This window comes from Mytilus trossulus, chromosome 13 (assembly GCF_036588685.1).
Source record: "Mytilus trossulus isolate FHL-02 chromosome 13, PNRI_Mtr1.1.1.hap1, whole genome shotgun sequence".
Taxonomy (NCBI): domain Eukaryota; kingdom Metazoa; phylum Mollusca; class Bivalvia; order Mytilida; family Mytilidae; genus Mytilus; species Mytilus trossulus.
Genome location: NC_086385.1, coordinates 53537035 through 53564289, shown reverse-complemented (window position 1 = coordinate 53564289; position 27255 = coordinate 53537035).

Here is a 27255-nt window from a genome sequence, read left to right as displayed (position 1 = left end):
TGTACAACTATATGTTATATAGAATAATGGAAGCAGCAGCTTTTATATCAATGTATAATCCGAACAGTAAGATATTTAATAAACAACTACAAATTATAATATTTATGTATTCGTTTTTTCTGTCAATGTGAATAAACTCATCATAGATACCAGGACAAAACTTGTATATACGCCTGACTCGCGTTTCGTCTACAAAAGACTCATCAGTGACGGTCGAATCCAAAAATATTAAAAAGCCAAATAAAGTACGAAGTTGAAGAGCATTGTGGACCAAAATTCCTAAAAGTTTTGCCAAATCCAGCTAAGGTAATCTATGCCTGAGGTAGAAAAGCCTTAGTATTTCAAAAATTCTAAATTTTGTAAACATATAATTTATAATATAACCATATCAATGACAATTCATGACAGCACAAAAAGTGCTGACTACTGGCTGGTGATACCCTCGGGGAAATAAATCTCCGCCAGCAGTGGCATCGACCCAGTGGTAGATTTTGTTTACTTGCGAATTGGAGGTTACAATATGTGAATAATAAAATACAATTGAACTTGTGGAAAATGTTAAGTCTTGATGATTCTCTTAAATAAATTATATCAGATTTTTTCAACAAACAACTCAACTATACTACATAAAAAAAACTTGTTGTCCATTCGTTTGATGTGTTTTATCATTTAATTTTGCCATTTGATTTATGGACTGTCCGTTTTCAGTTTTCCTCAGTGTTCAGTATTTTTGTGATTTTACTTTATTTGAAACCCAGTCTTAAATATAACACACATTACCTTAGCCGTTTATGGCACAACGTTTTGGAATTTTGGATCCTCAATACTATTCAGCTTTGTATTTGTTTTGCTTTATAAATATTTTGATATGAGCGTCAATGATGAGTCTAATGTAGACGAAACGTGCGTCCGTCGTACCAAATTATAATCCTTGTACCTTTGATAACTATCTCCTCCATAGAAATTCATCAATACACAACCTTCACCTAATCTTGGATTAGAAATCGGAATATTTTGTTAAAATTAGCCGGAGAAAATGGTACACCAAAGACAAAGTGATCATTATACCTGTGGTTCTCATTATCCTTATGAAAAAAGAAGATCAATATATCTAAATAATCTAATTTCACATAGGTTAAAAACAAAGAATTAAAGTGTTTGATTACGTTTGATTTTATCAGATTTTGAATTTTCCTTGGAGTTCATAGTTTTTGCAATGGTTTTTGTTTTGTGTATAAAGAAGTACCTATTTTGATCTTTATAGAGCAATTGTTTGTTCCTAGACAGAATTATTACAGTTGTTTATCCATTTGTCTCGTTGGTTGTCGAATTCTTACATTTTATTGTGTCAGTTTGCAATTTTCTTTTTGTAGGTTACCTTTGAGTTCGGTAGTTTAATTAATATCAATTTTTCAATATGAGTCCTCCTAACTCAATATGTGAAGAGAAGAGATAAAAAGTGAAAAGCGACCTATTAAATTTGTCTAAGCTTACACAAGTGATTGTACATTATACGCATTGTACATATTTTCTTGATTCATTAACACTGTAATAAATATCATGTTTGAAAATCACGTTTTGTACATTATTACGTGAGTTGGTAATGATAGTTTACACGTTTTTAAAATAAAACTGTTGAAAGTGACAACGAGTTTATTGGCCGTTTCAAAATATAAAGCAGCATGTGTAATTTCATTACTCGTACCTTAAAATGAAAATAACGTCACGTCATTGGTTGAATTTCCATATGTTTATGATAAATTAAATCGAAAAATAAAAAGGCAATACATGAGGTTGTGAAATTTGATATATGCCTTTTTGTGCTTTTGTTTTGATAAATATCTATTTGTTTTTATAGTAATTTTCTTTTTTTTTTAATATTTGTTTGTTTTTAGTGATTAAGGTTTTTATACCATATTGAGTGCTGGTTTTGACATTTTTACCTTTAATGTCTGTTTATTTTGTTCTCATATCGTTGTCAATATACTGTGGATTCATTTATTTTCGTGGTTACCAATTTTCGTGGATTGAAAAAAACTTACAGGTTCGTTGATATTTGATTTCGTGGTTTTGCCGAAGTCTGCATACAAGCAATAAGAAAAATTGTCATTCGTTGAACATTTAATTTCGTGGTTCAACTGTTCACACGAAATCCACGAATATTGGTATCCAACGAATAATAATGAATCCACAGTAATTGAATTTGATGCGACTGACATACAAGCGAGAGATTTAGCTAGCTATACAACAGGTTTAATCTACCATTTTCTACATAAGAAAATGCCTGTACCACATCAGGAATATGACAGTTGTTTACCTTTCGTTTGATGTGTTTCAGCTTTTGATTTCGTCATTTGAAAATGGTCTTATCGTGTTGAATTTTCCTCGCAGGAAGGCATTTTTATGCCCCATTTATGGACATTTTCTTTTCTGGTCAGTGCGTCCTTCATCCGTCCGTCTGTTTGTATTTTCGTTTGTCCGTATGTCCCGCTTCAAGTTAAAGTGTTTGGTGAAAGTTTTTGGTCGTTCTTTAAAGTCAAACCAACTTGAAACTTAGTACACATGATCCCTATGATTTAATCTTTTGATTTTAATGGCAAAATAGGGGTTATAGTCCATTTACATGGTCCAGTGAATAGAGAAAATGATAGTGCGGATGGGGCATCTGTGTCAACAAAATACCAAAACGAAACAAAACACTAGATAATGCACATACTTTTCATAGGTAAATTATGTTTGAAAAAACTCCTTTTGCAGATAAAATTTTGAACTTGGAACTTTATAAAATCAGATACTGTAGTTTCGGAAAAACGGGGAAAAATCAGCATAGTCTTAATGTCAAGTAAGAAGATGTGGTACGATTTCAAATAAGACAACCCTTCATTCAACTTACAACTCACACTGAACACCGAGCTATGAAAACCATTCAAACTGGAAAATCAACGGTATAATCTGTATAAAAAAACGAGAAATACTTATATACCAAATCAACATACGACTACCACTGAATATTAGGCTTCTCACTTAAAACAAGTGCAAACGAATGCAACCTGGTTTTAAAGTTTTAATAGGTACCAACCTTAACCCTTTCCTGAATCAGTATTGGTACATCACAACATAGAACGACACTATGATACAATTTATATATCAAGTGAAATTATTTGTGTGATGCTGAATGGCGTTGTTACTGTAGGTAACTATTAACATTTATAATTCTTAGTAATTGCAATTCATTACATAACTAACAATAATTTACCCTTAGTTGGTCAGTTAAAACGTCCTTGATAGAGATTTCACCAGTATATATGTATCAAGTTGTGCGTGAGATGGTAACGACATCATTTGCCGTGAGCTGGCATGTAAAAGCAAATGCTAATAGCACTTCTTCAAAACTTTTTCAGTTTTAATAAATAGATTAAGTGGATATGTACAGTGAAACCTGACTAATCCGAATCCTGCATAAATCATAAACCTGTATCAACCAATTATGTTGTTAGGTACCGTCGTATTAACTTATATGAGTTGTGAACCTGATTAAATCGAACATCGGCCAATTCCGATCAAAATCTTAAGTCCTGAATAGGTTCGGTTTAAACAGGTTTCACTGTATTATCACTTCCCACTATCGCTTTTTGTCAATTCTGCAATGACCTCAATATATTCATACAAAAGGTAAAATTACAAAAATACTTAACTCCGAGGAAAATAAAATCGGAAAGTTCCTAATCATATGGCAAAATCAAATGACAAAACACATCAAAAACGAATCGACAACAACTGTCATATTCATGACTTGGTACAGGCATTTTCAAATGTAGAAAATGGTGGATTGAACCTGGTTTTATAGAGCTAAACCTCTCACTTTGTACGACAGTCTCATCAAATTCTTTTATTATATACAACTTTCTTATGGAAACATATATAATCTTTTCTTAAGATACAAATTAAAGATACAAATGTCAACATGTTTGTTGTTTCGGAAAAGTGTGAATAATATATTTTGATTAAAAAGTTCAAGGAACTAATAAAATATAAATGACTGAGATTGCAACGAACTTCAGTAAAATTGAACGTTGACACGATTGACTGTTCTGTACAGTTTTTAGTATTGCCTTTTTTGTAAATTGGTGGCATTCATATTACGGTTTCGTTAAAACGTAAGTCATGATTGTACGTATAGTACGTTTATGTTAACAGGGACCACTTAAGCTGAGCTCAAGGTGTCGTTATTGTGCAGAACAGAACAGAACAGAACCTCATTTAGAAAACATGCATGTTTCTTGTATTAAAAAATGAGCACTATTTACAGTCATGTGACGTGATGAGTTTTTGATTTGGACATTTCACTAGAAGCCCGATTTCAGTCTGAAACGGCCATTTTGGTCTGATCACATCTTGATTGACTGGATTTACCGCTAGAGAAATTAGTCAAGATATTTCAGATCGTTTAGTCGCCGTTCAGATCGATAGCCTCATCAGGTAAATCAGTTCGTTAAGGCGTATCAAGACGGAAAAGACTGAATCGTCTAGCGGGTTGTTTGGACCCGTTAAGACCATGTCAGACCAAAACAGACCATGGATACAAAGTTACGTCAAGATGTTGTCAGACCGTGTCCAGTCGTGTTCAGATTTTAATCATTTGGACACAAAACGAGTGAAACTTTCCCATTGTTTATCAGGGGTTGCTCCCCTTTTAAAAACAAAATAAAAGTTAGAAAGAAGACGGTTTATGTTAACTGAAAGTCTATCACGTCCCTTTAATCATGTTAATTAAATAAAAAAAATATTCAATTTGAATTCTTACTACATCCTATTTAACATGTTTTGTATATATTTTAAAAAATAGCTCAAAGTCATACTGCTGAACAAACCGCCGCGAAATGACTAAAAAAATTCAACAGATTTCCGAAATAACATTTATTCAATGAATGTAAGCACCTGAACCTTTATATTAAAGGTTTACAAGTGATTACAATACATGTTTTTGCAATTACAGACTGTCGTGGGTGGTGAAAAATTTGTCATGTTGACGCAATAGATCATTTTCACACCCGTATTAAATAATTACGGATGTCGGCCGTGAACACACAGGCACTTGTCTCAGAAAATTTCTGAGACAAGTGCCAAAAAATTTCCTATATACCTTATTATAATAAGGTATATAGGAATGTTTTTTTTCTGAGACAAGTGCCTGTGCGTGAACACTTGAAAACGCGTGATCTTAATAATTATGTTTAATTAAATTTAAGATGTAACATTTTTTAATATTGTAAATGAATGCATTCATTTAACTTTTTATGTTGGCTATATAAATTGCATTTGAGTGAGGCAGGGAAAAAATATATATATAACTAGAATCTATGTCTTTTCTCGTTTTCCGTTTACTGTCATGCCATTGTCCGATCAGTTTTGCCAGACTCATGCGTTTGACTTTCCATCTTTATTTTTCACTTAGTCTATAATTCGAGAGCCTATTATAAAAAAAATATTACACACCAGAAGACTTTGTTTCACTATACAAATCCTTGATGTAACACATAAACAAACGACAACCACTGAATAACAGGCTCCTGAATTGGGTTTATTTACTTTAATGTAAAGTAAATAAAATTAACTAATGTCTTGTACAAGTATTACCCTGACGTTCCGTGAAAATTGTTTTCAAAAATCTAATTTGTCCATAATTCTTTTATGTAATAAACTTATTTAAATAAATTCAGACCTTCCCTTGTCTGATCACCAGCATGGCTAAAGGTATTAGATGTATTGGCAGGTGACACCTCCAGGTATTCAAGCGATTTCCTGTCGGACTTGCAAGTTCATGCATCATTTCACTTCTGTCAGTGTACACGACCGAAAACTTGAATCTTTCCATTTTAAACTTTCAGGTGCATAGATAATCATTTGATAATATACATCTCTGTCCTGCGTGTCCGATAGTGATATACTAGTCATTACTGTTTATAAATAACATTTCTGGTGTAAAGAATATTATTCATAAAAATTTAAACAATTCCAAAAAAGAGATTTGATAAAATAAAAATTTGCTTACACATTTTTTCCAATGGTAAATTTGGGGAAATGTAAGTACTCGTTGTCAAAAGTGAAGGCCAGTTTGAAACATACAAGAAAAATTGATTTAACAAAAATATATATATACGCACTTAACGACCATTCTTTTATACGCCTTGATAGAAAGTTACGGAACTATAGATAGTTGCAATTTAAAATTATATACATTTTTACATTGAACATAAGAAAGAAATAAAATTGAGAATGGAAATGGGGAATGTATCGAAGAGGAAGCGGAAGGTCACCAACAGGTCTTCAATGCAATGTAACGAGAAATTCCCGCTCCTGGAGGTGTCCTTTAGCTGGCCCCTAAACAAATATATACAAGTTCAGTGATAATGAACACCATACTAATTTCCAAATTGTACACAAGAAACTAAAATTTAATAATACAAGACTAACAAAGACCAGAGGCTTCTGACTTGGGACAGGCGCAAAAAATGTGGCGGGGTTAAACATGTTTATGAGATCGCAACCCTCCCCCTATACCTCTAGCCAATGTAGTAAAGTAAACGCATAACAATACGTACATTTAAAATTCATTCAATTCAAGAAAAGTCCGAGTCTGATGTCAGAAGATGTAACCAAAGAAAATAAGCAAAATGACAATTAAACATAAATAAACATGCAATTTGCCCCCTCCCTTTTTGGGAAAAAAATTGGTTGCTTATATAGGGAATCACTGAACCGTGACTGGAGCGGTCCCTCTCTTAGGTCAGTCAGTGGGCCATCACTTACGAAAATTCCTGGATCCGCCACTGAGCATGTTATCGGATGTCGATGGACTATTGTATGGAACGCCACGACTGCCTTATGTTAATAATCAGCATTATACGCAGTGTTCCCAGCATTATATGAAGTGATCACAGCATTATATGTAGTGCTCACAAAATTATATGAAGTGATCACAGCATTATATGCAGTGCTCACAGCATTATATGCAGTGTTCACAGCATTATATGAAGTGCTCACAACATTATATTAAGTGCTCACAACATTATATTAAGTGCTCACAACATTATATTAAGTGTTCACAACATTATATTAAGTGTTCACAACATTATACGTTTGTTGTTGTATGATGAGATTGATGTATGATGAGATTTATGAATGATGAGATTATTCGGTAAACTTCGTTTTTTAGCGGAGATAACCGAATCCATAATTGGTAAATAATGGTAATGTCCAGCAAACAAATTTAAAAAGTTATTAAAATCATGTTATCATAAGGTAGCATACAATATTTAAAACTGATTGAAATAAGTAAGGAAAAGATGAAACTGAGAGGTGAATGATTGAAGTAGTTCTGTTCGTCGTAAGAAATACGAATGGCAAAATGTAAGTTAAATAATAAAAAGTTTATTTAATGAAATATCGAAGGAAAATTTGTATGATATATTCTCGAGTTCATTTCCTACTAAAGAAATTTAGCAAGGTGCCACTTTATAGTCCGTACTCAGTTTTACTGAAAAGCTTAATTACCTTTTAAATAAAACAGTCAGCTTTCTATAACACATAGGTGTCATATTACGCTAGCTTATATATGTCATGATAGAGTCATTTTTGGCATCGATTTTCAGAATTTGGCATTTTTACATGAATAAGTATCTAACAGATATGGAAAATGCAGTTTAAAGCATTTCACTGTAGGTGTTAAACATAACTTTACATCATTTATTCCATTTTTTACAAGCTTTTTAGCACGGCAAGTACTAAGATTGTCTTCTAAATATGATCAGCAGTCTTATATAGAAATTTAAACTTTCATAGAAACATTTACCCTTTCAAGACCCTGTTTAACATTTTCATTTAAAGTTATCATCTGTTATGAAAATTGAGTTTGTGGGGATGAATAAAACGTTTACTACGTTTGTTTGTCAGTTTGCACGGTACATATATATATAAAAGTGGTATGCTTGCCAATGAAACAACTTTCCACAAGAGAAAAAATGACATCACAGAAATTTTAAATAGCTAAACGGCCACAGTACGACCTTCAACAATGAGAAAAGCCCATACCGGATAGTCAGCTATAGAAGGCCCCGACATGATAAACGAAAAATATTCCTAATTTATGTACAAACAAACGATCGAAAAACTAACATGTATATAACACATTAATTAACAAACGACAACCACTGAAATAAAGGCTCCTCCTGACTTGGGACGGCCACATATATGCAAAATGTGGCGGGTTTTAACATGTTAGCGGGATGTTGGTATCCTCCCTCTAAGCTGGGACAGTGGCGTAACAGAACAACACAAGAACGAACTATGAAAATCAGTTGTAAAAGGCTTGTTAGATTTCTCGTTTGAATTGTATTACATGATCGTATCGGGGCCTTTTATAGCTGACTATGCGGTATGGGCTTTGCTCATTGTTGAAGGCCGTACGGTGACCTATAGTTGTTATTGTTTGTGTCATTTTGGTATTTTGTGGATAGTTGTCTCATTGGCAATCATACCACATCTTCTTTTTTATATTAACTCATTAGATGGGTACAAATATAAATACATATGATCTAACAAGAAAATAGAGTGAACGTGCATGTGGGCGGGTACTTGTATATCCCAACAATAAAAAGACACTATAAGTACTGATCTGAGAGTATATATAACTAATATAGTACCATGCTGTTGATTAAAAATAACATCACTCCAGACCCTTTTGTTTTCCACATAATTAATATTGCCAATAATTAAGAAGTTCGGGGTCGAATCGATACCAATAATATATTCACCTGTTAACTATTACATTATCTGTACGTTCCGCATCTGACAGGAGTATTACGAAACGCTGTATTAAAGATTTTGCTATATACACGGGTCGTAATCACAGGGTTGAAACTACTTAATTCAATCATTGTCACATTGTTCCCGATTGTAGTTCTTTAATCAGTATGACTTTCTAAGATGACAATACGAATAATAAAAATCTGGACTTAAAATAAGGCGTGTAGGTACAGCATATACAGTTTTCAATTTTTTAGACGTAAAACAGCGAATCAAAGATTCAATTTTATTCATAACTCATAAAGGACAAAACTGTTGATTAAAAAATACTCCTTTCCAGAGACTTTTGTTTTCCAAACAAAATCAATAATACCAATATTAAATTGACAAGTTCCAGGTCGACGGGTTCAAACAGAAAGATGTTAAAAGCAGAGAAAACTTCATCTTATAATCGTCATGACTTTATCAGATGACAATACCAATACTAAAATAAGGCTTACGCATAGTTATAATCTTTAATTCAGTCACAGACCCGCGATATCACGGATGTGTTCTAGTAAATATATATACATATTAAGTTGTGAATATGGTGAAACTAATCCTCAAAATAAGTTTAAAATGCCCTGGTGTGGAATAAACTTGGGTTAAATTGATCATACTTCTTAATTTACTTATTTCAATCCGTTTTAAATATTGTAAACTGCCTTAATGATCACATATATAATAATAACTGTTTAAATTTGTTTGCTGGGCATTGATTTACCGTAATTTACCAATTATGGATTCGGTAATTTCCGCTAAAAAACGAAGTTTACCGAATGATCTCATCATTCATAAATCTCATCATACATCAATCTCATCATACAACAAAAAACGTATAATGTTGTGAACACTTAATATAATGTTGTGAGCACTAAATATAATGTTGTGAGCACTTAATATAATGTTGTGAGCACTTAATATAATGTTGTGAGCACTTCATATAATGTTGTGAACACTGCATATAATGCTGTGAGCACTGCATATAATGCTGTGATCACTTCATATAATGTTGTGAGCACTACATATAATGCTGTGATCACTTCATATAATGCTGTGAACACTGCGTATAATGATGATTATTAACATAAGGCAGTCGTGGCGTTCCATACTATTGTATACCAAAAAAAGAAGAAGAGAACCAATTTGAATTAAAAACAGGTCGATATTTAACCTGCTCTGGTTCGTCGAAGTAATGGACAAAGTAAAATCACAGATTTCTATTTAAATAAAATTGTTCTCGAAAAAAGGAAGGAATTCGTCATCACAATTGTTGGGTATAATGTCTTATAATGTGAACATCGTTCTGAAGTACTGTATGCCAAATTTTCTGTTCCAACATGCACGTTATATATATGCTACTGGACGTCCCAAGAGAATTTTCTGTTCCGACATGCATGTTACCAAGAGATGTGAATAGTATTCAGTAACAAAGTTTCAAATTAATATCGGGATTTATTTTCTTTCTTGGTATATTCAGTAACAGCAAAAAGAATAACTTGACTGCTTGTCCGCTAAATTGGGCTGTTCTTGCCAGATAAAAGACTTATAGTTATATAACTCGAAAAACTTTTAATTTGTATTTTTTTTTAATTTATTTTCATCACTAGATAGCTGAAATTTATTGGGAAACTTGCATTTCGGGCATATTCTTTGCTTCTTAGCTCGAATTAAAGAGTTTTATAAACTTTTTCAAATGTTGAATACGCAACCAACAAATGGAAGTTTTTAACGACCTTGACTGGCTATACAGCCATTGCACGGTCGGCCCTGGCTTGCGCCTTTTTGGGCATTAAATAATTTAATATTTTTACTATGTGGTAATTTAAATAATTTAGAATGATAAGAAAGTTTAATAAAAACAAAAATTTAAAGAGCAAAAATTTGGATAAATAAATGAATAAAAAGTGTAAAAAATTTAAGATTAAGTAAATAATAAAATAATAAAAGAATATAATACGCAACCAAATCTCCAAGTATTATTTATGTTTCTGGTAAAGGCGTTTGATTGGGTATTAGTTTGAGGTAGGCGTGTTTTCGGAAACATTCCTCCAATCAGACCTATTTGACATACATGTGTGCGCTGATGCGTGTACACTGGCTATTGTAACGGCACGTGTGACTGTCTCATATCGAAATCTGTCGAGCGTGACCAATGTTTATTGTAGAATTTTTTGTCATGTGGTCAAATTATTTGACATACAAGTTTTAAATTTGCATTTTGAAAGATTATTTTCGGAAGTGGTCCCTATATACTATTCTAAAGTGTTAGAGAAAAAAAACAAGACTTTAAAGGAAAGATACATATCAACGAAGAATATAACCTGAGAAAACTATACTAGTCTACTAGCATAATAGTCAAAGATATAAAACATGTATTATATGGCTCTGATATTAAATTTAACGTGTTCTGGAAAATTTTGACAAAATATAATTGCACGAATTTTTAATCGATCGCTGACCTTTAATTCTAGAAGTGACTTGTGACTGTTAGAACATGCAGAGACAATTCTATGCATTATGGTTTACGTTTACAATGAACACACTATAGTTATACATTTTCCTTTTAAATATCAAATAGACAATCACCTTTCGGATAGACTTGCTTTTTCTTTCTTTTCGTAAAAATTATCATTCGTCCATTTAGAGACATAAATTACAAGTAATATATATGTCTCTGGTTTATTATATTTGATTACTTCAAAAATGCTTCAAAATACTATGAGCCTGTATTGGGGTCCAAACCGATCACACAAAAAAAAGGGGCGAGTTCCAACTATATGTCCCCGTTCAAAAGCATTGATCATCTTATAAGTTTATGACTCAACGGTTTCCTCCAACAATATGGTTTGATAAATTTCTTTCGAAGTTCATTATACTTTTCACATACTAAAATAAAATGATATTCATCTTCAATTACTTGTTTATCACACATATTACAAAATCTCGGATATGTCTTAACCCGAATAATTCAGTCGTTATATTCCGCTGATCTACGAAGGCTACATTAACGCCTGAACGTCTTCCTCGATCAAGACCGTCAACCGGAAAATTCACACCGCTATGCAATATGGGAATTTTGATTTAAATTGGCAGCTAAGGAAGGAGGAGTTCCAGATGTTAATTGATGTTAAATGATGTTAACTGATGTTAATTGGTGTTAATTAATTATTATCGGATTTGTGTTAATTGAACACACGTGTTTGGTTAGACAATTACAAGACAGTTGCGCAGACTCATTATCCTGATCGCCGCCGAATGGCTCTCTCTGACAGAGAGCAGGCGACGCGGCAAATGATCATAATGAGTTCAAGCCCTCGTGTGGGAGAAAATCGGACACGGAAAGGTCTTGAATTATTCGAGTTAGGTATGTCTCAATATTATAAAATCGACAAGTTTCTATATTCAAACAGTGAGCAGATATATGCGGTATTTACAAATGAATGGTTTTATAAATATAATTTACAGCATGATCTTAATAAAATTGTTGGGGTCAAATACATCTATGCAACATACATTTAGGCGAGTCTTCAAAAAATAGTACATTTCACTATTAAAGCTACCGTTTAATCTATCTTTGAATTCAAATTAAAACAAATTCACTTTTTTTACACCCTGATGTAACCGTATTTTTAAAGTGTTGTCATCCGTATCAATAAATTGTTTAATAAACAAAACAAAATTTAGCTGAATTTGTATTATTTAAATTAATGAAAAGGCAAGCTAGTGTGTGTTTGAAATGATATTGTTGAAATGGATTTATAGCATGAAAAATGTGTGTAACTGATTTTACGTTGACTTGGACTGCGAATTTGAAAATAATATATTTGTGAAATCACATTCTACAAGATGACATATTTTGTAAGTACGTTTAATATACTCTATAACCTTTCATTCTAATTAAAGTATCTTTGAAATACATTTTATAGCGGACTATGCGGTATGGGCTTTGCTCATTGTTGACGGCTGTACGGTGACATATAGTTGTTAATGTCTGTGTAATTTTGGTTTCGTTTGGACAGTTGTCTCATTCGCAATCATACCACATCTTCTCTTTTATATTTATATAGCTATTACTTGCAACTGCCACATGTACATGTTCCAGACTCGTGTCGCTGAAAGAGGTCTCCTTTCAAGTTTGAAAATAGGTGGAAAAAAGCCACACCCACTTATAAGATATATACATGCTCTCAGTCTGTCTGTTGCATTTTGAACAAACGAGTGAAAGTCCAGCGCCATGTAGAACAAAATAGTTTCAACATTCATTTATCATTATCATGATCTTGACCTGCATGGATATATGCATTTAACTTGCAACTGTACGGTTAAACAAACCGGTTATTGATGGCTGCACAAAAATCTTTAACCTCAGACAAAACATGAAATTAACTGTTCAGGAAAAACGAAGTCCATCTAGTTGTAAAATACGGAAAAATGAAAATAAATATATGCAAAATTTTCCCCTGGATACTGTGTTTTGGACATAAAGAAGCCAATGTCCCAATTTCCCGAAATTCCATTATGTTTGACAACGATTATGATGTAAAACAAAACTTTAACCACAGACTGAACCTAAATGCTGAATTAGTCGGCGTGAATGCTGACGACGGAACCTTTATTTTTTTACCAATTAATTAAATGAAATTGCGCCATATTTACCTGTAAATATTTTTTTACCTATAGCAAAAGAAAAGCAAATGATATGTTGTCAGAGCTACCTTAAAAAATAATAAATCCAGAGCTCTTCAAAATTGAAGAAGAAAATTAAGAAAAGAAAGATTTAAAATATGTGCGTCAGTAAATGTATATAGAGAGAAGAAAACTTCACCGGCTCAACTTAAATTCCAGCAGAATTTCACTGAATAGTGGATGCTATTGGTGTTGTTACAAACAAAGAATGATGACTTTGTATTGTGTAACGATCCAGAAAGCGGGATCATTTTATTAGGATGCGAAGCTAATTTAAAATTTCTGTGTACAATTTCAGAGGAAGTTTTTGCTGGTATCTATAAAATTTGTCCAAAATATTTCAAACAACTTTATACTATACATGCATGGCTTCAAGATAGGACATTATATATGTGTCTATTCTCAACTACAAATACCAGCCTTTAGTTCAATGATGTACAGAGACATTTTAAGGTGTAACTGTGTATATATATAAAAGTGAACGTTTTAATTCAGCATACTTTTTGTTATTAAAATGACTTTAACTCCGCCAGTCGGTAAACTGCCGATCCTAAGCCCGGATAAAGAAGGAGGGAAGTCAATCATTTCGTTATTTTATATAAATAAAAAAAAATTGGCGCAATTAGATGATTATTTTATTGGCGCAAATGATACCTATAGTTTTGAAAATTAAGTGGCGCCAAAGAAGTATTGGCGCAATTAAGTTGTGGCGCAAATGAGTTACTTTTTGGCACAAATAGATATCGCCCGAAATAATAGCTTAAACCCTTTCAAACTATTCTATTAATCTCTCCATGCCATATGGCATAGGTTATGATTATCCCTCGGGGAAAAACAGTCAAATGAATGGATAATTATTACAAGTACGTGTATTCCCGACAAACAATGACAATTACCAAATTCGTTCATTACGTGTAAATGAATGCATTTTGTAAAAACATTAAATCTGTATTTATATAACTGTACAAATCACCCATGCAGAAACATATATACACATGGAAAAAAGTATTGCAACACCTTAATTTTTTAAAACATGAAAAATTAGTCTCTTATTTTGGATGGAATATGATAAAATATTTGTAAAATAATATTGAAACGTAGTTAATGATAACATTGGCTTTAAATCGAACAAAAAATGTATGAAAAAAAAAGGTTTTATCGAACTAAAATGTTTATAACAAAATGAAGTGTTTTTTGTACAAAAAAATGCATTTACAAGTTTTACTGTAGTCGAACTTTACAATGTCAGACATTTCAAAATTAATCTTTAGAAGATTGTTCACATCATGGTTGGTCGTTATAAGCCAAAGAATTATTACTTTGAGCGCAGATTCCATTCAATACGACGAAAGCAAGCGATCCATGGTAAAAAAGACATTTAAAGGGCACATATTTATCTTTCGTCTGACAGCACGTATACACCGCAGTTATCGTAAATTACATAAACATATAAAAAAAAAAAAACAACATTATTTTTTTAAGACAAAACAGAGAAAAGAACTGATAAGTGCAGGTATTCCATGCGCCTTGTCTCCTTTATGTTTCGATATTTTAGAAATTAATTATTCTTTTATCTATTATAACACGTGAAGACTACACCAGTGAGTTCGATATATGCCTTCAACTTACAGCTGGTCCTGAAAATGCATGAAATATTTGCCACTGGACTTTTAACAACCAACAATCAATCACACTACAACTTAAAGTATATATAGTAGTGAAATACAAAATGAATATTATAATGATACAATTAGCAAAATAAATAGAATACAAATACACACTACTTTATTTAACTGACATAATTTAAAGGAATACTCTGTAAACTATATAAGTAGAGAAGCGAAAAGTTTCTTTTGAATACTTAACAAACTTCCGAACAGTTCATGTTTTTTTGCTCAATTTAAAATCTTGAAAACATAAGCATGTATATTAAAAACTGACGATCAGACATCACTAATACGTGTATACACAAATTCATTAATTCTTTATTAACGTTTAGCCCTACGGCACCTTTCTATTAAGAATGATGATGAGAGTAATTGCAATATATAATAGGCATGTACTTTCTTACGTTACGGATCATTGATTTTGTTACCTGTTGACCCGGTTAATTACTAGCACGTGCCATCGAACTCGACCATTTTAACTAAAATAGATTTTGTTTAAGTTAACGCCATATGTATACTAAGTACAGTATACCTATCATATGGATTAGAAAATGAATATTATACGGTGATACTTTAACACTGTCCCGACAGAGACTGAATGAATGCAGTATGATGATCAGGTTTCGGGATCCGAGAAGTCTTTTTTCGAATTTCCGGATGTCGGGAATATTTTTTTCCAACTTAAATAGAGTAAATCTCACTAAATTAATACACATGCAAACAAAAAGCAACAGCTTCAACGGTTAACTAGGACATATATCAACAGAAAACGAATTAAAGCAAATGTCATACATAAAACCAAAATATGCATGTGTTAATTTGCCTCCGGTGCATTTCTGTGGATCCTTAACTTTTTTAGGTTACGTTTAAGATTTTCCGTTACTAATCTTCAAATACGAAAAAACATTTTCACCGGTATTCACAACATTTTAAGGTTTATGGCATACATTCTGGTGTGTATACAATTAACATACGTCCTTGCATTTAATTACCAATATACATTTATATAAACTAACATTTATTAAAAAATAAACAACATATATAGACGAATAATTTATTAGTTCCTCGACAAAACAAGAAAAGAAATAAAGAATCAACAGACGATTTAATTTTTCTTTGTAATTAATCACAATATACTTCAAACAAATCCTAATATAAAATAAAAACATATATACAAATTAATCTAAAATGCATTATCGAGTAGAAGGAGCGCAACTCGTATTATCAAACCGGTATACTAAACGGATCTAAACAGGGTCTGAACATGTTGAACGTAATTTTGTATCAATGGTCTGTTTTGGTCTGACACGGTCTTAACGGGTCTAAACAACCCGCTAGACGATTCAGTCTTTTCCGTCTTGATACGCCTTAACGAACTGATTTACCTGATGAGGCTATCGATCTGAACGGCGACTAAACGATCTGAAATGTCTTGACGTATTTCTCTAGCGGTAAATCCAGTCAATCAAGATGTGATCAGACCAAAATGACCGTTTCAGACTGAAATCGTGCTACTAGTGTTTGATAACGGATTTATAGATTTGAACTTTCCTTTGAGTTCGGTACTTTTGTTATTTCCAATTTTAAATTTCTACCGAAAAATTGAAAGGTAAGACAGAAGAGGGTTGTGGGGTTGTTCTGTGGACATATTAATCAAAACAAAACTATTTTTTCACTATCGTCCCGGAAATTTATGTGGATAGAAATCGAGGAATTGTTCTAAGTATCAATACTTAAATTTTGGATGTAACGCGTCTGGTGGTTGACTGACGTCGTTTTGTTTTTCAACTCATAGACATAATAAGAAATGATTAAACGTGTTGTTTTCAGTTTTTTGGGACCGAGACGTCATCAATGGTTTTCAACACGATATCAAGGTAATAAGCACATATTATAATTTAAAAAAATCCTTTTGTTTTTGTTGCACTTTAGTTTTCCTGCTGTTGCTTTGTTTCCTCGTGTAAGTCATTGTTTCCCTCGGCTTTAGTTTGTTACCTAGATATGTTTTCAATCAATCGATTTATAACTTTTTAACAGCGGTATACTACTTAATTTTGTTTACGGTTGTTGTCATTACTGATACATATTAACACTAATATTTAATGGCAATCGTCTTTGTATGTTAATAAAAGTCCTTGATCGTGGACTGGTTAGTAAAAAAAGTCAAAATGATTGACTGTGACCTTGTCAATTGAAACGTCCCTGACCGTGAGCCTGCAGGTTATGACGCTCCTGACTGTGAGCTTGTCACTAGTATTGTCCCTGATCATGAGCCTGCAGGTTATGGCGCTCCTGACTGTGAGATTGTCACTAGTATCGTTCCTGACCATGAGCCTGCAGGTTATGGCGTTCCTGACAATGCGCTTGCCTGTAAGACCTATCCTGACTGTCAGTTTGCCAGTTCGAAAGTCCTTTGCTATGAACTTGCCAAAAAAGCTGACTCTTACCATAGGCTAGATTGTACGAGCATATTGTGTCGCCAACCATACACACCTCTAACGTTTTGATTAATAAATTAAAAGAAAACTTTAGATTCATTTTTTAACGTGGATTGAGGAACAACAGCATGTTGCTGGAGGTTTAAGTGTGTGGTATTGACAAGTATGTTATCTGCCTATAAATAATGTGTTGAATCGTAATTTCTCTATACCCACATATTCCACAAAAATATGTACACGTATCTAACAAATCATTAAGATTTTACACATTGTTTTATCTCTAATAAATATGTCAATTCTGCAATGACCTTATACTATTGGTATAAAAGAGGAACGAAAGATACCAGAGGGACAGTCAAACTCATAAATCGAAAATAAACTGACAACACCATGGCTAAAAATGAAAAAGACAAACAGGCAAACAATAGTACACATGACACAACAAATAGAAAACTAAAGAATAAGCAACCCGAACCCCACCTACAACTAGGGGTGAACTCAGGTGCTCAGGTAGGGCGAGCAGATCCTGCTCCACATTATAACTTCAGTTAAGAATCTGCTCTGATTCAAATCATAAGTCATTAAGGAAGTGTTGTTTGAATCTGCTCAGTGATTATTTGTTTCCTCGATGCAAACATCTAAATGCCCACTTAATATATTGTTGATTTAAATAAAAAAAATACCTTGAAATTATTTAACTGTCGAAACACCAATATTCTTCCGAAACAGTAAACATATTTTAAATCTAAGGATTTATCAAAACCTGAGGAGCTATATTTGACAAAAATTTGTCCATGAAGAAAAACCAAAGCCATCTAATATAGTATAATACGATATAAGATGGAACAAATGTTTATACATTAACTTAAATAATTTAAAGTAACAGTTCGACAAAAGAGCAGAAAACAGCCCTAAACCATCAATTGGTTTACACAAAGGAAAAGTCCTGACACAGGAGGTGGTTTAACAATTTAATATATGTTGTCAATAAAGTTCATATTAGACCATTAGGAAAAAACAAAATGAGCCGTCAATCTAGGTTAACCTGCTGGAAAAAACATGGAAAGCACTGATAATTAATTCACATGTTAATAGAACATTGAAAAAAGGGGCGGAGATGATCATGATGTTCTGTGGCTAAATATTCTATTTTCATTTTTTGGAAAATGAAACCAAAGAATTTTTCAAGGTCACTGATGTTAGAATCAAATGCTGTTAAAAATCAGACTAGTGATTAACATATCATATATATGTACCTGAAGTCAGGAGATTTGAACTTATTAGTAATAACACGTAAACCAGTGTAAATATGTCCAATTTTGATCTACACATGTACAGTATTTGAACTAGAGATTGCTTTGCCGCCTTGCCTTGAACATTTAGCATGTTCTTATTATTTTTCATAATTTTAACTACATAGTGTGGATGAACAACAACTGTTTTGAATATGACTTTGATAAGTGATTAAAAATACATGACATTTGTAGGTCTCTGGCTCCATTGTACCGAGTAAAAATTAAGGTATCAATATATGTGCGCTGCTCCTGAGCATTGTCATTATTGGTAAAAACTATCGTCAAAGTGATTTTATAAATCTCGAACTCCCTGACTGTGAGCTTACTGGGAACGTTCATGACCATATCATTTGCGGTAAAAACGACCCTGGTTGTGAGCCTGTCAGTAAGAACGTTTAGGGTCGGGAACTTTCCAGGAAGGACGTCCCTGGCTTTAAATTTGTTAGAGTATTTGGTAGATTTGACCATAATCTGGGCTCTAAGAACATATTTTCTCATCACTCATTCATACAGCAACTTTTTTTTTCGTTGATTGAGGAACAATTGCAAGTATGAGGATATTTGATATCTGGATTTTGCCGGTCTATAAGTCTCCATACAAACTTTTGTTCGTTGATTGTTTCAATTCTCGAGTTTTCTATCCTCAAATAATTTACATGAATTAGCATCTTAGGAAAATTAAAGAATTCACAAAATGTAATCACGTTTCTTTTTTGCCAGTAAATATGTCAAAACGGCCTGACCTTATACTATTGGGTCATACGGTGCATTCAAAATTTGTACTTTCAATATATTAAAAGTACACATGTATTCGTAAAACAAATAAAGGCAACAGTAGCATACCGCTGTTCGAAATTCATAAATCGATTGAGAAAATAAAACAAAATCCGGATTACAAACTTCTTCTGAGGGAAACGCATCAAATATAAGAGAACTAACACACAACAGAAACACAACATTAAAATATAACACACACAGACTCCTTGTTGCAAGTTGCCAGTCCCTTATGCCGTATAGTGTTTGAGTAGCCGTATAGTGTTTGAGTAGCCGTTTATAATGACCTACAACAAGTGAGAATTGTAAATCGCTTGATATCAACTGGAGTCATGTATTTCAATATAAAAGTGATTAGTTTTTGGCGAGCTTATTTTTACTAATTCAATTATAGTTTGATAGTAAGCGTCATCTTACTTACATCAATTTTAAACCTATTTCTCATTAAGTAAGCATGCCTTTTGTGTTAAATTGAAACGTCTGATCGTTTGATTTTGTATATGCTAGTATGACTGCACATGCCGGCGCCAAACTATAACATCAGCCAGAATGTAAAAACAAAGTTGAACAAAACCAAAAGAAGAAATACATGTCTTTGTTAAGAAGGATGAATTTCGTTTTATGACCCTGGAAGAGCCAATTAAAGTCAAATAACAAAAATATTGTCTTGTCATCTTTGATGACTTAATATGAATGTCAAATTCTGTTTCATTGCATGTAATGTGATAATTATCAATGAAAAAAATAACCATGAAATATTATCAAATAAAGAGATGTGGTGTGATTGCAAATGAGACAATTATCCACCAGACAGCTAATGACGTACAACTGAAGGTCACTGTATGTCAATGAACATTGCAAGCTACCAATGGGCCAGACAATAATCAATGTAAAACAATAAGACAATCAGAGGACCACCGGATGGCCTCGTTTTCTTAAAAACAACTATGATATAGAGCATAAAACGACATCAACGGAATAGAATAATTTGACCTTTAGACATAATGTATCGTTAAGAAAATGTCAATCAGTACTGACATACTGGATTTAGTATAAATTCGTCATGAACAGTTTAAGAAAACTTGACCTTGTACAATGCCATGCAAAGGTGACAGATACCAGAGGAACAGTCAAACTCATAAATCGAAAATAAACTGACAACGCCATTGCTAAAAATAAAAAAAAAAAAACAAATAGAGAAATAACTGTACACTAGAATAGTAATCAAAGGTACCAGGATTATAATTTAGTACGCTAGACGCGTTTCGTCTACATATGACTCATTAGTGACGCTCATATCAAAAAATTTATAAAGCCAAACAAGTACAAAGTTGAAGAGCATTGAGGATCCAAAATTCGAAAAATTGTGCCAAATACGGCTAAGGTGATCTATGCCTGGAATAAGAAAATCCTTAGTTTTTCGAAAAATTCAAAAGTTTGGTTAACAGGAAATTTATAAAAATGACTACATTATGGATATTCATGTCAACACCAAAGTGTTGACTACTGGGATGGTGATACCCTCGGGGACGAAACGTCCACCAGCAGAAGCATCGACCCAGTGGTGTAAATAGTTATCAAAGGTACCAGGATTATAATTTAGTTTCGTCTACATAAGACTCATTAGTGACGCTCATATCAAAATATTTATAAAGAAACGACACAGAAAAATAAAGACTGAACAACACAAACACAAATACACATTTATTGAACAATTCATAACGAAAAGTCCTTTATCGAATACAAAAATCAAAAGGTCAAACACTGTGACATGAAAACATTTGTTATACTCCTTCCTTGGTATGGACAATTGCTATGTATAAAATGGTGGAATAAACCTGATTTTATAGCGAACACAAACTCTCACCATCATGAAAGTGACATTTAATTCCATTACATTTACAACAAAATTATGTGTGCGCAAAACAATCAGACCTTAAAGGTATAAATAAATGCAAATGTAGTATACCGCTGTCCAAAATTCATAAATCGATTGAGAAAAATAACTTATCCGGGTTACAAACTAAAACTTAAGAAAACGCATCAAATATAAGAGGAAAACTACGACACAACAGAAACAAAAAATTAAAATGTAACACACACAGAAACGAACTATAATATAACAATAGCCATTTTCCTGACTTAGTACAGGACATTTTAAGAAAAAAATTGGAAGTTGAACCTGGTTTTGTGGTATGCCAAACCTTCCGCTTTAATGACAAAGTTAAATATAACATTAAAATAACAACATTACATGACAGGATTACAATACAAATCACAATCTTTTGTAGAAGAAACCTGCGTCTGGCGTATTACATTATAATCCACGTATCTTTGATAAATGTTTACATCACTGGGTCGATGCCACTGCTGGTAGACGTTTCGTCTCCGAAGGTATCAACAGCCAAATAGTCAGCACTTCGGTAATGACATGACTATCAATTATTTAGTCATTTTTATAAATTTCCTGTTTACAAAACGTCAAATTTTTCGAAAAAAATTAAGGATTTTGTTATCCAAGGAATATATTACTTTAGTCGTATTTGGCACAACTTTTTGGAATTTGGGTCCTCAATGCTCTTCAACTTTGTACTTGTTTGGCTTTATAACTATTTTGATCTGAGCGTCACTGATGAGTCTTATGTAGAGGAACGCTCGTCTGGTGTATTCAATCATAACCTAGGTACCTTTGGTAACTGTTAACACCACTGGGTCGATGCCACTGCTGGTGGATGTTTCGTCCCTGAGGGTATCACCAGCTCTGTAGTCAGCACTTAAGTAATGACATGAATATCAATTATATGGTCATTTGTATAAATTTCCTGTTTACAAAACTTTGAATTTTTCGAACAACTAAAGATTTTCTTAGTCCAGGAATATATTAGCTTATCTGTATTTGGCACAACATTTTGCAATTTAAGTCCTCAATGCTCTTCAACTTTATACTTTTTTGGCTTTATAACTATTTTGATCTGAGAGTCACTGATAATTCTTATGTAGACGAAACGCGGGTCTGGCGTTTTCAATCACAATCTTGTTACCTTTGTTACCTGTTCAAGACTGAAATTCATTTAAATGAGGATAAAGATTATATTCCAAAAGTTAACATGAGTGTTGATAAGTGTATTCAAAACTATTTGAAATCATAAGATTTAATGTGGAGCGAAACAGAAGATGTTATCTTATGAATAATCAAATAAAGTGAGTTCATTTTGTTTAGTTATAGTACCAAAATCAATCATAGACCTTTTAATCATTTTCACATCAATAGCACTACTCAAACACACGTCTGACGTACATAGTATAAATTCATGTATCTTTGATGAGTTTATTTATTGAAGTCTACCCATATCTTATATTACAATAAGTAGATGAGGCACGATTGCCAATGATCAAACTCTCTACCAAAGTTCACAAGTTTCGTGTGTAAAACATTACTGACAACTGTGAAGTCTTCAACAATATGAAAAATGAAGGCAACAGTAGTATACCGCTTTTCAAAACTCATAAATCCATGGACAAAAAACAAAATCGGGGTAACAAACCAAAACCGAGGGAAACGCATTAAATATAAGAGGAGAACAACGAAACAACACCGAAACGCAACACACACAGAAACGGACCAAGCATCAGACAAAACACCACAAGAATAACAAATATAACATGAAAACCAAATACATGAATTTGGGATAGACAAGTACCATGCCACGTCTTATTTTAATATCTCAAAAATAAGAGAAACCACAAACGACTCAACGTTAAAATGCAACACACACAGAAACGAACAATAATATAAGAATGGCCATCTTCCTGACTTGGTACAGGACACTTTTAAAGGGGAATAAAAGTGGTGGGTTGAACCTGGTTTTGTGGCATGCCAAACCTCGCACTTTAATGGCAAAGTTAAATATAACATTGAAATGACAACATAATATTACAGGACTCAATACAAATAAATAGGAGAACATATTAGACAAAGAAAAACATGATTAATAGATAACAAAAAGCATCAGGTTTAAAATTCAATACGCCAAAAACGCGCCTTCTCCACACAAGACTCACCAGTGACGCCCAGATATAAAAGATCGAAAGTGAAAAAAGTACAAAGTTGTACAGCACTGAAGATCAAAAGTTGAAAAGGTTTCGCCAAATACGGCATTGTTTTTATGCCCGGGATAAGAACATTCTTATTATATAGAACAATTCATGCTATTGCAAACAGTAAATTTTATCAAATGAATATGAAAGAGATATACATAAAGAAACTCAAGTATTAACTAATTACAGAAAACTAAACCCGAATACATAACGCCCAGATATAAAAGATCGAAAATGAAAAAGGTACAAAGTTGTACAGCACTGAAGATCAAAAATTGAAAAGGTTTTGCCAAATACGGCATTGTTTTTATGCACGGGATAAGAACATCCTTATTATATAGAACACTAAATGCTATTGCAAACAGTAAATTTTAACAAATGAATATGAAAGAGATAAACATAATGAAACTGAAGTATTAACTAATTACAGAAAACTAAACCCGAATACACAATGCTAAGTTTATCACAAAATAGACACACCCGAATCAGTCCAGGCGTCAACGTAATTAAAAAAAATGTGACGTCACATACGATGGCGAAAAGGAACAAACGTTATGTCACATTTGAATTTATGAAATTTAGAAACAACATGACGTCACATATGAAAAACTATCATTCAAAAGTGAGATAGAATTAGGATTGATTTAAGATTGTATTAGAACTAAATACTGATAATTCATTTAAACAAAATGCATATTGCAATACTTATTTATAGCAATTAACTGTAATATATATATATGTCCAGTTTGTTATGAATCCAACTTCAAACGTAAATAATCGTACAAAAAGAGGCGGTGATTAATTTTTCTATCCGTAACACCTAAATATAATAAAAAGACGTCAACACATTTGACATAATCCAATGAGAATTACAAATATAACATTAAACATGTAAACTAAATAGATGAATTTGGGATAAACAAGTACAGAAACCCGTCTTATACTAATGCGAATTCACATTCAGCTAAACAGTCACAATCGGGAATAAGTCACGTTTGTTAATTAAAAGATGAGACGACATAATGACAAACCACAATCTACCATGTGGTAAAAATGTCCTTAGCTAGTTTGGTTAAAGAGACATCAAACGGATCCACCAATTCGTGATGGTGTCCATAAAATTTACGAAGTGTCAATTTTAATCTGTCCTCCTCATAACTTTTCTGCGTAAGGAGCACACTCCTGTATATGAAATCCGTATAGTGTGAACAAGCACGTGAATAACGTATCAATTGTGATATGTAAACACCATACGATGGGGCAGGGGGTATGTTACTGCTGAGAAATGGGAAATTGATAATTGGGAAGTTGAAATCGTCCCGTTTATCATAGATTTTCGTGTGAAGTCGTCCATCTACGTCAATATTGAGGAAAAGATCAAGGTATGAAGCAATCCTTCTAGTATCAGTAGTATCCTTAATTTCAAGTTCACTGGGATATATGAGATGTAAGTATTGGCTGGAGTATGGGTTGTTCAATGATAAAACATCATCAATATATCGGAAAGTAAAATTAAAGAATTTCGCAAGGTGCTTTTTCTTTTTGTCTTTTAGAAGGTTCTGAATAAATTCTGTTTCATACGAATACAAAAACAAATCAGCCAGCAGGGGTGCACAATTAGTACCCATTGGAATACCGACTGTCTGTTGAAATATAAATCCTTCACACTCAACAAATATATTGTCGATCAAAAAGTCCAGCATTTTAATAATATCATCTTCAGTATATTTTCTGGAAGATTCAGTGTGATTCTTCACAAAATATGAATTATTGTATCCCAAAACAAGAAATTTGTATCTACGATTCCCATTTTTATAGAAAAAGCTCTGTTTTATGAGATGGTGAAGTCGATCTTTCAACTGAGCATGGGGAATAGTAGTATATAGTGTAGAGAATCAAAAGTTTTTATGTTGCTGCAAAATTGCAAAGATTGTGATCGAAGGTTAAACACGACTCATTCAGATCATCGTCCTAGTGACAACAGCAATATTACACATATACAGCCTTGTTCAGTTCTCCTTAAAGACATTTTGGTTTTTGATGACACAGTACAACACTGTCGCATTTCAAAATGTGAGACCAAAGGCTACAAAACTTGTGCTATTTTAATTACAGATGCTGAATTCACTAGCAATTTGACCAAGAAGTCATATTTTACCAGAAGTTACGATGATCTGAATTGTTAATCGATAAATGTCGTCTACGGATTAGAGTGCAACCTTTGCGGCTTGGTATACGTCGGTGAAACGAAAGGAAGGCTAAACAAACGTATGTGCGGTCATAGATCAGACATTAACCTCAATGCTAACGACATTCTATACCAGCATTTCAATCAGCCTCATCATTCCATCGTTTCTATGACAGTTCGAATTATTGAAAAAATAAACCATAGCTCGAACAATCCTAATCTTTCAACGACTCTCCGTAGACAAAAAGAAGACTACTGGATTAGACAATTGGGAACTGCAACACCGTATAGCTGCAATGACAAAATTGATGGTATAGGTATTCTATCTAGTCCTTCGTGTAACTCGGTGAATGTGATGAATATTTTCAACTCGACTCCTCGACGTAGACGTAGTCATGGTCATCGTCATTATACATCACCCTCTCAGCATGATGTCTCTATTAATGACTTGCTGCCATGCATACAAAAACCGTTAGGTATTCATCACATTCACACGAAACTTTATTCATTACCCCTTTCAAAACTTCATTCTCTGTTCAATTTATGTTTGGAATCCACTGTTACAAACCCTTATTCAAACCAATACAAACTACAAGCTATAATTTCGGATATTGCTAGTCACAGACTTTGCAAGCCAGTTCGCATTGGAAAAGATGAAAAAGAAAAAAGATCTTTTCTAAATCTTTCCTTTGCCAACAAAGGTCTCGATGGCGTCAACCTAGGCAATATCCTTCATCATAAATTAGTTCAATCGAAAATACTTCCTTATTTCAAAGACCAGTCTGTACCAATAATTTCTTATACCTATATCAAACCTATTGCAACTAAAATTTTCAATTGCAAACGTGTTTTGCAGGATCTTGATATTGACGACTTCAAGTCTAAACCTCCTGATTGCACTTGTGCTAGTTCCCAATCCACATATAATCCTGCTGGCCACGTTATTACCGGTGACCTTAACATTGTTAATAACACTTCTCTACGAAACGTGTTATCGAAAGGTCCGAAATATCGTGAACCTAAATCCATCAATTGGAAACACAACTTTGAAATTTTGATGGATTCAGTCGAGAATTATGCCAGGCAATGGGCTAAGCGCGAGAAGGAAGACGTAGACACTCTATCCGAATGGATTAAGGCAGTGAGGTCGTTAATACAAATCAGAATTAAGAAACTGAATGGGTCCATCAATGCCCATGCTACGTCAATCTTCAAAGATCCAAATGTTGCTAAACACCTATCTGACCTCCATGATGAATATG